Here is a 15938-nt window from a genome sequence, read left to right as displayed (position 1 = left end):
TTAATTTTATTTGAAGAAACTGAATGGTGTTTTTATTCTTCCTCAAAGTTATGATACACTTAGAGTTTTCATAGTGGGAGTGGCAATAGCTCAACCTCTCCCAAAAAAGGGCACTTTGATGGTATTTCAGCTCTGACCCTCCCATTTCAAATCTGAAATCCAAATTGTGAAATAGGGAGAGGAAATTCAGATATTAGCCAAAGTTTCTTGTCACTGACTATGAATATTGCTGATCAATCACATGCCAGGTACTGCTCTACTGGGCTTGAGGAAATGGAATTCAAGTGCCCTTGAACAGAAGGGCACTAAGTACATTTTTAGTATAAATTCATTGTGTCAGTTTCTGTACTGTAAATTTAGGATAATCATATGTTACCTCTAATTAATTAATTAATTAATTAATTATAGCAATATACTACTTGAGAACATATTTCCAATAATGGCTTGAGAACATATTCCAATAATATTGCCATCCTTATTTGCCCCATTGAGTTAGGTGGCTTTTTTTATGGACCTATAACCTAGCTGGGCTATTTTAGTAAAGTTTTCCAATAGATAAGGATCCAGTTTTAGCTCTTTAGCACAATAGCTGAAAACTGACATCCAAGGTATTTTGAAGGGTCTTGTGTTGTTAAACATTCAATTCTGATCATTATTTTTAAGGTAAGCAGATGCAGAAGATGCTTTTCTTTATGTAGCTAGCACTTATTTTAGAACTCCTGATCAATCACTATCTCAGCATTATTACTGTTTGCTTTCCTTGTTTAAGCAGGGGGTTTGCATGAATTACTATGGTTACAGTCTGCATGGTAAAGAACAACAGATTGTCCTTGACAGCAAAAATATTTATTAATTTCTGATATTCTGCTACTTTTACAGATCAGATAAATACAAAGAAATTCTGAAAAAATATCAGCAAGATTATAAGCTATTAGAAAGGTTACAATATTCTTGAAGGTATGAAAGCTTTTACCAGATGTGAAAATAAAGCCTAGACTTTTTTTCCTAATTCTATTTAAGAAGGAGTTTTTATTTAAAAAATAATTGCTTCCAGTATAGATTTATTTTTGCAAGAGATTTAGAAAACAAAGGTAAACTTGTGTGACCTTTCCTCAGAGTTTTGAAAATAGTAGTTTATCAATGAAATTATTCAATATCACTGAATGTGATTTTTGCCAACCAAGACAATGTATTAACAAAGCTCTGCTCATATGGCATATCACAAAAATAAATGAAACACTTATTGATCCACTTTTATGAATTCAACAGAAGTTATATTAAAACAGGCTCACTTTATTGATGCATCTGTCTCACTAACAACTTTTACATGTTTTAAACAAACTCATGCTACACCATTCTACAAGAGACTTTACTGTTTGAAACATCATTAAAGAACCAGTCTTGGGACCGTGAATAAAGGAGGAAGGACATTTAAAATACATATTTATAATATTTATGGTGTATAGGTAGATGGCCTATATTCCATTTGGTTACTCTAAGTAGGATTACTCTTATTAATGACTAACTTTCTTTGATTTATGTTTATATTAGATGAGTTTATCAAAAAAGTACAAATTCTGTGGGATTCCTTCTGTTCTGTGATCTTCCAGATCTCTCTTGAGATCTCTCTCTTTGTTCTTTCAAAGTCAGATTTCAGTTCTGAAAAGATTCCCTCACCCTGGGGAGACTACAGGCTTTAACATGTAAGCGTATGGTTTTGTCAAGGGTTCTTATCACTGAGTTTGGCAACCAAACCAACAAACCCAAACTGATTGACCACCTATATATATATATATATATATATATATATATATTTAAAATTAGTTTTTATCTATCTGTCTATAAATGATATTAGTCTCATCATAAGATAAAATTAACTTGAAAATAGAAGAATTGTGAGAAATTACCTCATATCTGACACCAGTAATGTAAGCACCAGATGTGAACAGAATATGGCAGAATCATAGCAATCACTGTAGCTGATAGGTAGGAGCTGCCTTTTCTGGCTGGCTGCATTATGATGTCTGAGTTCATAACTGAGAAAATGGCCTCTGCTACCCAGCCTGACACTGCAAACCAGCAAAAGCTAAAAAGTCTCAGTAAGGATCTGTTCTGCTCATAACAGGCTCAGAAAAGATGGGGTCAGTCTGCACAGTGTGAACACAAAGCCCTCAGGTGACCTTTTCTTTCTCTTTTCCTCTTAATTAGTACTTAATGTTGTACCAGTCTGTCACATGCCAATATACTGACTTCAGATGAACTGTTGTGTGGGAGCACATCTGGGATGAGTCTAGGCTGCCCTGAGAGGAAAGGTTATTAAATCCTTCATCAGTTCACCAGCTCAGGATTGGCCGCCTGGACCATCTTCGCAAAGAGTGGACAGAGTCTGAGTTGGGAAAAGGATGATTGTAGAATAGCAGGTTGCTTTAAAACCTTAATAAATTTGGAAATGTGTGTTCTAGCTCAGCAATTAATTTTTCTTTGCTATTATAATGGAAGTTTAACAAAAATGATAAAATCACAATTGTTTATATAATAGTGTCTGGGAGTTTACAAGAAGTATTGTAGTCATAAACTCCATGAGAAGCAATGCACACCAGAGGCTGGATTTTAGGCACAAATGTTGAATTATAATTATTTGGGGAGGTACATGTGAGAGACATATTGCATACAGGAGGTAATCCAGTGCATATCAAGCCAAGCAGCCCCTGTCTGTTTTGGCAAACGTTTTTATGTCATTATTTGTAGATTTTAATCTTTTTAACTGAGATATAGTAACAGCTAAGTGAAAAGTGTTCTTTTTCATCAGATGGCAAAGAATACAATACAAATTAAATACTGCAGACTTTGGTTTTGAGCATCAGTTTTTTCTTTCTTGTGTCAGTCATGCAAAAATTAAGTAAGCAAATAATGCAAGTGTTCTGTTGTGTTCTAGTAGAGCTGAGGCCACCAGATTCCAGCACATGATAAAACATACTGAAAGATTAACTTGCCTTTTGTAATGAAAAAGATTGATCTAAAGTATTTTAAGGATTTCTAAAATATAAAATCTAGCCTACAACATATTTCAAAGTTGAGCTTTGTATTCTCTTTTATTATTCATCCACCTTATCTATAAAAAACTTCCAATAAGTTCAGTGAGAAAACTTGTCCTAGTGGAGAATTCTATGTGAATTACACCTGATTTTCATTATTTTTAGATTTTGTGTCATATACTATTTAATATTTGAGATTTTTCATTAAAATTCATAGATAAATCAATATAAATCAAATTATTTCAATAAAACTGTACATTACTTTAAAATGTGTGTATGGTGTTCAACTTAAATAAAAATGAAGTCTGGCAATTTAAAGCATTACCATTTTAATTAAAGTGACTGCTAACACATTGAAAAGTTGAACTTTGAAAGGTTTAATGCTGTTTGTAATCTACCAACCTCCAAGCAGATAAAGTAAGAATGGTAACAAGAAATGGGGAAAAATTAAGAATAAAAATCTACTCATAATCATATATAGCAATTTCACAACATTTTTCAAGTAGAAAGGTATTCCTAGCTCCTAAATCATAATAAGTTCAGGGAATTTCAAAATAATTTAGGCAGTGGGTAGTTTGTTCTGGATTTTGTTGGATTTTTGCTTTTCTTATTCCCTTTCTAATACAATGCTGGCTTGCAATGACAACTTCTGTATAAAACCAGCTTTTATGTTGACTGGAAACCTGAGAGTGTGTTTTAGTCTTATGCATTCCTCATCTTTATTATTCTTGCTTCAGAATATCCTGAGCTGAAGCAGTCAAGGTCATGGTCATGCACTTGAACACAGAGTACTCTGTGTTTCTTCCATCAGATGGTGGGTTTGGGGTTTTGCTTTGTTTCATAGGGTAGCTGCTGTGAAGAAGGACCCAAGGTTGACAATTCCCTTTACCAGTTATCCCTAAACTTTGTGACTTCTGTATATTAAAAGTTTGCCCTACATGTTATGAAATCATGATTTCTGGATGATTATTAATTCTGACTAGGCCCTAGGAGATGGTTTAGATGTAAAATAATTCCTTTCTATTTCACCCTTCAGCAGAATTACACAAAAAAGTTAGCAATGGAATTCAAACACCTGGGAGCTTTCCACAGCCCTTATTCTTCCTTCTGTACAGTGTTTTGTTTCTGCTGCAGTAGTGACAAAATGTACGGTTTTACAATTCAGGATTGTTGCATGTGCTGTACAACATAAAAATTCAATCTTTCACAGGCTTAACAGTTTGATAGCAAAGAGTGTTTGAAAGCTTCCCAATTATTTAAGAAAATGATTTCTATTGACTTTTGTTACAAAATATGTGGAAATTAAAATTAGTAAAGTAAGGACAAAAATTATTTTATAATCCATATATTCCTTAGAAATAAAATAACTAGTAGTTATGGGAAGAATGAAATCCAGCTAGAGCCACACAGCTTTTTTTACAGCTTCGATGTAGAACAATTTCTTATATCTTTAAGATACAGAGAAGAATGCCAGGCAGGAACTGTGTACCTAAGTCAGCTTGTTCTATCTGGTGGGGGGCTCTTTTGAAAAACTCATAGCTCTTATTACTGACTTACTGTGGTTATTGCAATTCATCATTATTGAGGTTTTATCTCACCACAGTGAGACGTCAGTTTTCTTGGTTGGCACGTTTATAAACATAAAACTAGTTGTTTTTTAAAAAAACAAGATGTCCCTTGCCTTTAGGCTATAAAGACTGCAGTGGTGAAAGGACAATGCTGTGGGAAAGAGTTACTTTTGATCTAATGAATACAAAGGAGACATCTCTACCTCGGGAGGTGAATGTGTGGTCATTATCAGTCACATAAAATATTTTAGTTGCCCTCTGCAGACATGACTTCTGGGCTCTCATAAATCAGATGAGATGCTGATGGTCAAAGAGACTTATTATATTCCCTGAGTCAAAAGTAGTGTTTTTCCACAGTCATTTTGACCCTACACTTATCATCTAGTCCTGTTTAAAAATAAATCTTAAGAGTTATTTTTCACTGCTGGCTGACATCCAGGAAAGGAAAACTAGTACTTGACTTTTATGCAATGGAAAACGAGAGCTTCCTAGTTTAAAATTAACTTGGTCTCCCATGAAGTTCTACCAGTTACCAGCCAGCAGGCCTTAGAAACCTAAATGTTTTTGTGTGGGGATGAGCTCTTGTATATGAACAAAAGTGCTGACACTGAGAGCCTTGAGGAGAGCCAGACATTTAAGGCTGCCCTGCTAGGAACAACCTCTCCTCACACTCTTCAAAGAGCTCTTACATCTGAAAGGTACCTGAGCCCTACTAGGGTTTTTCTGTAATAACTTCATGCTGAGTTTTCTCTTGCTGCTTTCTTCACATTCCAATGAGATGGGCTCTTGGGGAACTTGGAGATCAGATGAGTTTTATGCACATAGTCCTAGGGCAAACAAAGAAACGAATTACAAAAGGCACAGAAATGAAAGCAAAATAAAAATTGGTCCCAGTGCCACAAAAAACTTCAGTCCAGCCAAATTAAAAAAAAAAAAAAAAAAAAGTCCACAAGGAAATTCTTTACCATATCAGGAAAACTGAAAATAAAAGAATCTGATTGTGACTTGAACAGGACTGACTTCAGCTCTGATCTCACTTAAACTTCTAAAACTAAAGGCTGAAATAGTTCTTTCTCAAATAAGAAAGATCTAAATTTTTTTTTTTTTTTTTTTAAACTTTGAGGAGTAGCAGTATTTGCCAGAATTAAGTCCTTCTCTCTTGGGGATGATTTGCAGTAGTATTATTGTGAAAAGTGCAAAATACCTAAACAAAGCTGAAATAGTTTGGAAAGCATGATTTGGTTTTATTTAAATTCTGTTAAAAAGCTGTATACTTAGCTTCATTTTCATAATAGATATTTAAAATTATACAGTTGGTTAGGAAATCCAACAATCACGGTATTACTAATAAAATTCTGGCATTCAGTTCAATTAAAAACTTCCTCATTTACTGTGAGAGAAGACAACTATTTAAAATGCGTTCTGACTAAACCCAGATTCCAGGAGATGTAACAGAAGTTCTGTCTGCAAAATAGAATAAAGCATATGAAAAAATCAATTTGCCTTTGTTCCAGAGAAACCCACCCAGAATCCGCCTTTTCCTCTGGGGCCACGGCCAGTATTGCTGCCCAACATGACCTCTTCTCTGTAAGTACAATTTGGTTTCTCCTGATTCACCACACACAGGCAACCTAAAAAGCACCAACAGGATTGTAAGGACATCATAAGGACCCATGACATGTACTCCCTCCATGGAACTGCTGGCATGCTGTCAGCTGTGCAGGTTTCCTGAAGGACAAGTGTGGCAGTGCTACCTTGTAGTGCCATAGACCTACCATGGCCTCAAAAAAACCCATGAACTGCTGCACATCACACATCCACTGTCTCAGACCCTGGGAATGCTAAGGGCTCCTTGACTGTGTGGTCACTCAATTGCCATTTAATCTGGAACTTCTCTGAGAGCATTAGACATATCTTCATCTCAGTTAATACAAAAAAAATATAATCCAAATGATCTTTCCTACTGTATGGTTTTAACAAAACTGTACCTGATAGTAAAAGATTTTAAAATCATAGAAAATTTGGGGAGTTAGAAAGAAAGTTAGGCTTGGCAAGCCATGGGAAAAGTAGGCCCAGGGATATGTTAGGCCTTGTGCTTGCTAAAGGTCATGTGAAACTGCACCTGTGTAGTTAGTATATGATAAATGATATAATTGTTAGATGTTATTAGGTATAATTGTTGTTTAAAGAACATGAGAAACAATGTTAGGGGGTTGAGAGTGGATCACGAGAAATCCATGCTTGGGTAAAAACAATGCATACAATAGAACAATGTAAGTTTAATAATTAATATGTAAGTCATATAACATTAGAGTATAAAAACATGTTCAACTCAAAACCAAGATGGGTCAGATTTGGGTCTGTGTACCCCTGACACCCAGAGCTCTTCAATAAAGCACCTTCATATAATCATTCCATGATTATGTGTGCTCCTGAATGCTAACACACCAATCTCATCAGTATTAGAGCTTGTCTAGAATTTTGATTGACTCTTTCTAAGTTCACTGCAGCTCAAAAAGCTTACTGCAGTTCAAAACCTCATCAGACATTTTCTAGCTTTCCTGGGAATTAGGGCTATATGTCTAACTCACGTCCCTTCTACCACCACCAAAGATTTTAGATCTGTAATGCTCTTTGGGATCATATACAGCCTTAGAATAATATAACTCAGGAATTATTCAAAAACATATGCTTAACATGTTACATATTCTAAATAATCTCATAAATAGCCAGCATATCACAAGATAAAATAAATAGGATATATCTAAGTGCATGGAGGGAGTGATCAGTTGCATGAAGGCCTTCCAAGCCATAACCAGAGATCATTATGTATCTGCTAAAATTAAGACAGAGGAACATAAGTGATTTCTCTCTGCTGTGCACTACTCAACTGTTCCAAACACTGCATTCATTAAAAAGAAAAATTCTCTGTCTTAACAAAACTTTCATTAAAGGTTAGGCTTTCTGCAAAATAGATTTAAATTGTGCTAAAAGGCAGCTACCTCAGAAAACACCTGTGGTTTTTACTAAAGTATCAATAGAAATCCAGTTTTCTGAGGAATTTTAGAATTGCTAACAGATTGTGGAGGTGGTAAGAATACCAGATATAATGGCTGGAAATAAAAGCAACATTCCAAATTTAACGAAATAATAATCCCTTTGTGACCTCTAGCAAGTTATTTAGGATACATATTGCAAAAACTCGTAAGGAATTCATATGCCAAAATACCTCTCACTTTCAGTGGGAATTAGTGTGTTAAATGTACCTGAGTCGCTCACTGATGTGGGACATGTTCTCTGAAACTGCTTAGAGAAGTGAATCCCCAGAGAATTAGAACAGCAACATTTTTAAAGAATTTATTTGTAGAATAGTGCTGAATGATAGTACTACACCAAGGTACAGGAAGACCTTGAATTTTCCAGTGGTTAACAGCTTAGAAATATATATGGATATACAAGCACAAACACATGATTTCTGCATGACCTAGATGCATACTCTGCCTGGATTCTGTTGATCAGGATTAGAAAGCTCACCCTGCACAGCTGGAAATCCAGGAAGGTAATAGATCCCACCAATTCTGAAAATTGTGGCCAGGCCATTTAGGTTACATGAGAGTGCTGACTTCTTTGAAAATTAGGGCTATAAATGCAATTCAGGTGGCCCAGAGGAATAACTGAGGAAAGTCAACAGCCTTTGCCTTGTTTTGTTTACCTCAGAGAGCTCATTGTCTGGAAATAAAAGCTGATTCTATAACTCAGTTGATTATCCCACTGATAACGAGGACAGAAAATTGCTGAAGATTTCTCATGTAGGACTATTCCTTGTGATTAGCTTTTAATACTCCAAACTCAAAAGCAGCTTTCTCAAGTCTAAGAGAAATCACTATTTAATCACCTGGGACTACTAGGGAGAATGCAGCCCTCGCTGGTTGACAGGAAAGGGTAACACAGAAACATTCTGAAGCTGGTGATAAAGTAGAAGTTATTTCATCTTGTTTTTTGCCCTCTGAAAGAGCAAAGATAAATTCACTGCTAGAAGAAATAGGAAATGCCCTCAGGCACTGAAGATCTCAAGAGTGCATGTGTGTCTCTCTGCCTCCCTCTCTCTCACACCACCAAAGAGAGTAGCTCTTTAAAAATCCTGCTTCAGACAAATAACTGAACTCATCCTATAGAGCCAGGAGAGAAATGAATCTGCACTAAATTCCAGGATTAACTGTTGAGGAGGACTTTCACACACACTGGTGCAGCTGTGAGGTATCAGAGGACTGCACTGTGTATGTATTCCTAAGGGAATAACCTAGTTTTTTTGATTCACAATTAGGACACAAAAAACCAGATGGGATATGCCATTTTCCTCGCCTCCCCTCCCCTACCATGTACATGGTCAAATAACAGGCAAGTATTTTTTGGTCTAAGCCAAAAGTCGAGAAGAGTACGTGAAATGTTGCTATCAGATACATCTTTATTCATTTGATGGTGATTCAGCAAATAGCAGTAAACAGTGGCTGACTAGAAAACTGGAGGTAAGCTGAGGCCATGCTCTCAGTGTTTACATTTTTATTTTGCCAATCTGTTCCCTTGAACATTTGGCCTCCTTTTGGGCTTCCTTCATCTTCCCCAGCCTGGGTCGTGCTCTTGGCCATGGACTATGAACTAAGGATGTTGCCTTGATGTGGACCTGAGCAAGCTTACCAAGGCACAACCTCTGAGGAAAGAGAAATAACTTTACTGAGGGCATCTGGCAGAGTTTGGCTGTGAGCAACATATCCAGCTGTTCAGCACTATCTGTCAGGGCTTTAGGGCTTATCATAAAGCTGGTTTTGGGAGACTTAGTGAAAATTGGTATTGGCACCTGATGTGTCTGGAAGTTTCAAGCATCTCCAGCATTAAACAGACGCTGGTATTTAGGAGTTTGACTAAGTACTGCTATAAATCCTTTGGATCTAATTTTGTGTATGTAATTTATGTTTTGAAGGGAACACAGGTGTTATTCTGGCTTTTATTCACAAATTAAAGCGCACCACAAGAGACATATATCCATGTAAATTGAAACTAATGAAGAGGCTCCTACAAAGCTTAGCGAAGTCCAGCTATGTTCCTTTATAGATCTCTGCAATAAAAGAATTCTATAAAATTGAATTGAATTACTGTATTAGCATACTGTAGCATGAAATTCACTTTATCCTTCTAGAAAAAAAATAATTATTTAACGTAATTTCCTAAGTGTTAATACTGTAGAAACAAGGAACCATAGTCAATTTACAATTACCATCTCAGTGAGATAGATTTTCAGATACCTGTTATTTACTTTGTCCTACTCTTTTTTTTTTTTTTTTTTCTCAGCCTTGGACTTAAATTCTCAAAGTCAGATTTTCCTGTTTCTGCACAAATGCTCATTTTTCTTCTGTTTCCCCTCTCAAATATATAAAGTCTGTTGCAACCTGAAGCCACTGAGTATCATGCTTAGCATCAAGCCATGTGAAAACATAGCAGCAATATGTGGTCTAATGCTGGGCCAGAACCTACCAACGTGCGGGAATGGCCTGAAGTCATATCAGAGGAGGGTTAGGTTGGATATTATTAAAAAAAAGTTCTTCACCTGGAGAGTGGTTGGGCAGTGGAACAGGCTCCACAAGGAAGTGGTCACAGCACCAAGCCTGACTGAGCTCAAGAAGTGCTCGGACAATACTCTCAGGCATATGGGGTGACTCTTGGGGATGTCCAGTGCAGAGCCAGGAGCTGGACTTGGTGATCCTTGTGGGACCTTGGGGGTCCCTTCCAACTCAGCATATTCTGTGATATCTGGAGTGAAGATGTTTCAAGAAGAAGAGGAAAGCCCCATATTGCTGACAGAGTTGTCAGTGCTCTACTGAGCTGTGAAGAGAGAAGGCTTCTGGCAGCTCTCCATGTTGAGGTGCAATGAGCAGAGCAGATGCAGCTGTGGAGACCTGCTGGCAATGCTGACAGACAGTGCCAGAGGCTTTCTCCCCCAAAAGAGGGAGCAGAGAAAGAGGCCAAACAGCACACTTTAAACATCAGAGCCTTGCAGTGGGTGGATTGAATCTACTTTGCAAAAGGAGAGAGGATTTTTCTCTGTGGTTGTCACAGTCTATTTTGAACACAGAAGACTCAGAGGAACAATTAAATGTTCTCTGCAAAACCCTGTGCAAAATCTTAACTTGGAGAAGTCTAAGCAGCTTTAGTGCCTGTAGATTCTCTCAGATAAATACTTGAAGTGTCTGCCATACTGTAAAAATCCTTTTTGTTTTAAAATTATTTTTTGTCTTAAACAACCAAATATTTGTATTAAAAAGTGAAAAATAAATCTTTAAAAGAAGATTTAGGTAACAAAAATCAATAGGAATATGTAAGGCAGTGTTTTGGAGTATCTTAATGACTGATTAATGCAGATCTTGACCTATTTAGCTCATTTAACCAATGGTAACTCAATGTCACTTCAATTATATAGCAAACAAGAAAAGGGGAAATTAAAAATACTAGAATGAAACCATTGTAAATTACATCAAAACAGTTAAGGGTTAAACAACATTACTAGAAAAACAAAATTGTATTGTTTTGTAAGCCAGTTGGCTCTAAAACTGGGTTATTACTCTAAGCAAAGTATAGCCATCCATCACTTCTTAGTCCTAAACAGAAACTTGAAGGACATAAGTTTAAATGAAATTTCAATTTATTTCTTTATTTTTAAACAGTCTCAAGATTATATATATTAGTGGATTTTATCTTATACTTGCAATAGACAAATTGTATACATTTACTGCATCTCAGCAGTAAATCTGAATAAAATGCTTACAAGGGATATTTCAATTAGCCATGGTATCTCAGTCATTTACAGTCCTGTAAATATCCTCTTCGGTATCTCAGTAATGGCTGGCTTTCTTGTGTTCTACAGATCCCTGGTATACATTCATTTCAGAAAGGAGTTTAAATGAAAATAGTTTCTACCATAATGCTTGAAGGAAAGACAACAGCCTTCTTTAGTTGTCATTGTGCTCAGATTCAGTTCATGATGACTGAAAGCCGAATGAAATGGGGTGGTGAGGCTCAACAACAGTTTCTAAAGTTTCTCGTTTTGCACTAATGCATGTCTTTTGAGAGTGTCCTGGTTTAGGGCAAATCTGGGAGAGAACCTCCAAATGGGGTTGCCTCAGAAAGCAAATCCAAGCGGCCTCTCCCCACAACTGGCTCGGGAAAGGAGATTTCCTTGGAGAAAAGTGGAAAAAAAAATGTTTATTTAACAGAAATTGAATAATATTAAACAATAAAGCCTCTCGCTGTTCGATGGGATGGCAAATCTAGGAAGAAAAGTCCTTTTCATGTGGTGTAGCTCGGCTCACTCAGTCCCTTATCCGTCCCTCCGGTGCTGGAAAGTGCCGAGGCCCAGGCCCCGGTGGGCCAAAGGCCTGAGCTCCTGGGGTTTGGCTGGGTGTTTTCCAGTCCAGAGCAGGCTTGCACAGATCCAAGAGGGCAAAAAAAAAACCAGATCCAGGGAACTCCTCTGCCTTAGCTAGCTAAAACTAACTAAAAACCAAAGAGAAGCTTTGTCCCGCTGTCTGTCCGTGCCGGGGAGTGATGTTTTCTCTCAACACAAACTGCGGCTTCTTCTTCCCCCATTTCTCTCTCAGAGCCTGTCTTAAAGGTGCAGAACTTAATATGTAACATAAACCAGGGGACTGGGGATACAAGCATCATAAAGTCACCCCAGGACAGAGAGAAAAGAAGTTAAGTTTATGACTACATAGCATTTCTTCCTTTCCCTCAAATTTGATCAAATCCATGGTGTTAAAAAGCAAATTTTGTGATGGCTTTTTAAACTAAGTGAAAATATTTGCTTCCCCTTCTGAAGGTTAATATTCTGTTTTATTAACCTTTCTACACATTTTTTTTTTGTAGTTTTAATATACAGGCAAAAAGAAATCAGATAGATAAGGCACAGCAGTGGATAAGAGATTATCAGTGGTCAGATTGGATAGTAAGCAGAAGGTACTCACACAGATGAGAGCTGTAGCCAGTTAGCTGAAACTGATAGTGAAAGATTAATCCAGCTGAGGAAATTAGTTTTTGGTCAGTAGAAAGCAATTGAAATGCTACATATTATTGCCAGCAGTCTCAGTGGGAAAACTGAAAAACAAGAACTCTTAGTGCAGGACCTGAGAAATAACATCTCCAGGTAGCAGAAGCATGGTAGAAGAGCAGCCATGGCAGGAACACAGGTATAAAAAGATTTGCTTTGCTCAGAACTGCTAGAAATAAAGACATAAGGTGATTCTATTTTAAGGATGTGAAAGACTTCAGGAAATAGGAAAGATATGAGAGGCATAAAGCACAATCTTTCGGAGTCAAAGTCATGTTGGGACACATGATAAAAGATGAATTACAGGCATGACACTGGGAAGTTTTGGGTCAGATAGATAAGCAGAGAGAGCTTCATGGTGTTTCTAGATGCAAAAAATAACTCCAGTATTAATATATCCATGAGAATCTCCAGTTACTGTTATAGACTGAAAAATAAATGAAGCAAATATTCACAGAATCATTTAATCCTGGACATGGTAGTAGAGAGATTAACTCAAAAAATTAACATGCAGAAGAGTAAATATTTTAAACTTATTTCAGTAAGTACTTAAACTATACACAGTGTTAAAAATAACCAGAACTCCAAGATCGTAAATTAAATGGTAACTATGTAGAAATAATAAAGTACTTCATTTTGAAATGGCTGACTTGTGGGACAAAAAACACAACAAAGGAAAAGAAAAAACCAAAACCAGAAACAAGCTGGGAAAGATGAAGCAAACTGCTGAAGGACAGAAGTGTGACAGAAGCCAAGAATTAATTTCAGTTGAAAGTACTATAAATACTCAGGATCTAAATCTCAGAAAAAGACAGAGCAATCCTTGGAGAAAAAAAACCCTACACTTACAGCATGAACACCTTGGAATAGGTATCTATCTATCTATCTATCTATCTATCTATCTATCTATATAGCATCCAAAGGGAGAGGGAGAATGGAGGAATGATCAGCAAAGTAAGACAGACTAGAAGTGAAGAAGCACAGAGAAGTATTAAAACAAGCTTGGTCTTTGGGATAGAACATGCAGCCGACTAAATAATGATGATATTTGAGAGAAGAGCTAGTGCATGGTTCCTAAACCTGGATAATAATAATCCTAGCCCAGAAAAGTTAGTACAAGATTATGGGGATGTCTTAATTTTCCCTCCCTCCCTTTCTCTCCTCTCTTTCTTTCTCTCTCTTTCTCTCCCTCTTTTTCTTTCTTTCACTAGTCTATTCATTTGAGGACAGTCACAGTTCTAGAGAAGAGCAAAGGCAGAGAGAAGCTATATTAAAGGAGAGAAAAATGTCCTGGGGATTTCCCATCATGTAACCACTCACAAAGAATTATGAAAAACTTTAAAAAGGCTTGAAGAAGAATATAACGCAACCTGGATACAAATTAAAAACTGAAGATAATGCAGAGTAGTTCTAACAAATTCATAGCATTCCACTCTCATTTAATAGCAGCCTTTGATTTTTCCATGAGTAAATTATTTTGACTTAACAGAAATAATTGATGGTGAAGAGAGAACAGAGAAATTTTAAAATGGATGAAGAACTCACAAAACACAATGAGATTTTATTGTCTACAAGTTTTTGTGGCGTTTCTATTGAATGAATTTGTGACTCAATGTTTTGAATTTTTTTATTAAGGTTCTTAGTAAAAAAATGAAAATGTGAAGATGAAATCAAGTGGTATTACAAAATAACTAAATGCATTTAGCATGAAGACGAAAAGATCAATTAAAAAAAAGAGAAGCAGTTCTCTCTGAAGTGCATACAATGCTGGTAAACACTGTCTAACAAAGAATGCCAAAAATTCACAGAAATTCTCAGACTGTCTCTTGACACCAAATCATAGTGCCTATCTCAATTCAACAAGATGCTTGAGTCCCTTCCATATAATTAATGGCTACTTTGCCAACTTTTTGCTGGCTTCATTTCAAACCAATTCACTCCATACTTAGTCCAAAGGAGATGGTCCAGCTATGCACTTGGCACTGGTATCTGGAGATTAAAAGCTTGTTACATACTTCTGAGAAAATACCTTGCTTTATAGATGAAGACTCATTCACAGGTTCTGTATCTGACCTTATTAACAATTATTTGTCATTTTCTACAACCACAACATTAGATTAAAACTTATTCATATACCAAGTTTAAAATATGAAAGTCTAATGTTCATTCTTATCAAGACATTTCTGCTCACTGATACCCAGGAGATGAGGAAATGTATTCATATTCAAAGCTACTCATGTCAGTCCTCACATAACCCCGAGGAACCTTTTCTTCAGGGAGCACAAAGTGTATGTGGCAGTTGCATTCTCACTGCCAAACTCCCTGCTGCTTCCACTTAAGTAGAAAAGTTTTAGCAGTTACTCTGTGCTATGCAATTTACATTGCTTTTGCTACATAACCTTTTCCTGGCTGACAACTGTCTGATTGCTGTACTTGAGGAGATAGTGGGACAGGCTGACCCAATCAAATCATATGTAGAGCCAGAGTTCAAGAAGGTTTGGGGTTTGTTATCAACAGAAAGGTTCAGCCAAACTTTGTTCTGCTCCTGTCAGTCAGATCTGCTCCTTTCCCAAATTAAAATGTAGTTTCTGGCATAGACTGCAAAGAGAATTATACTGGTAGAAAAGACATTCTTCATGGGAAGATTTAATTCATTAACTATAATAACCAGGATTTTGCTGGTTTAATTTTCTCTCCATTTTATTTTTCTTCTTGTTTGTGTGTAAAAACAATTAATCTGGATATTTTATGCATTAATAGGTTAGTATAATGGGAGAACTAGAAAAACAGCCATAAATTATATGTCGAGTAAGACAATAATTTATCCCAGTGTAATTGGAACTGCACAAGAAAGTGAAGTGGTGGAAGAGCCATTCCCATTCTTAGATGTCCTGATGTCCTCAACCTGGGAGTACAGCCCCCATCTAATTAAACAAACTTTACTCAGTGAATGAAAAGGATATGGAATTAGATCTTCATGCACTCTACCATATCCTTTAAGTCTCCTGAAATGCCAGGCATTATTCCCAAAGGTGAGGCTGGTTAATGAAGATGGAAACCTCCTGTTCTTCCGGTCACCTCTGAAACTGCATGCTCTAAAATGTGTGTTTATGTAATGCTATCTATTTGTAAAACAATAGTAAGTGTAGGATTATTGGGAAATTCAGGTGAATCAGGGATGTTGCATCATTCTGTATGTTTCCACTGGAGCATGTCAAACAGTGGCCATTTAGCCTG

The 15938-nt window shown here is 36.6% G+C and overlaps 2 long non-coding RNA genes across 2 annotated transcripts; one reads left to right on the top strand and one right to left on the bottom strand.

The window, feature by feature from the left end:
- Positions 1-3388: 3388 nt before the first annotated feature.
- Positions 3389-6234, bottom strand: LOC147653008 (uncharacterized). The gene is made up of 2 exons (XR_015287048.1): positions 6128-6234; positions 3389-5430 (listed from the first exon to the last, which is right to left on the bottom strand). It is a non-coding gene; the product is annotated as an uncharacterized LOC147653008 (long non-coding RNA).
- A 2039-nt stretch (positions 6235-8273) lies between these two features.
- Positions 8274-11429, top strand: LOC147653007 (uncharacterized). The gene is made up of 2 exons (XR_015287047.1): positions 8274-9129; positions 9950-11429. It is a non-coding gene; the product is annotated as an uncharacterized LOC147653007 (long non-coding RNA).
- The last annotated feature ends 4509 nt before the right edge of the window (positions 11430-15938 follow it).

Source organism: Cyanistes caeruleus, chromosome 5, assembly GCF_971803275.1.
Source record: "Cyanistes caeruleus chromosome 5, bCyaCae1.hap1.1, whole genome shotgun sequence".
Taxonomy (NCBI): domain Eukaryota; kingdom Metazoa; phylum Chordata; class Aves; order Passeriformes; family Paridae; genus Cyanistes; species Cyanistes caeruleus.
This window is presented reverse-complemented; position numbering and strand designations above follow the sequence as displayed.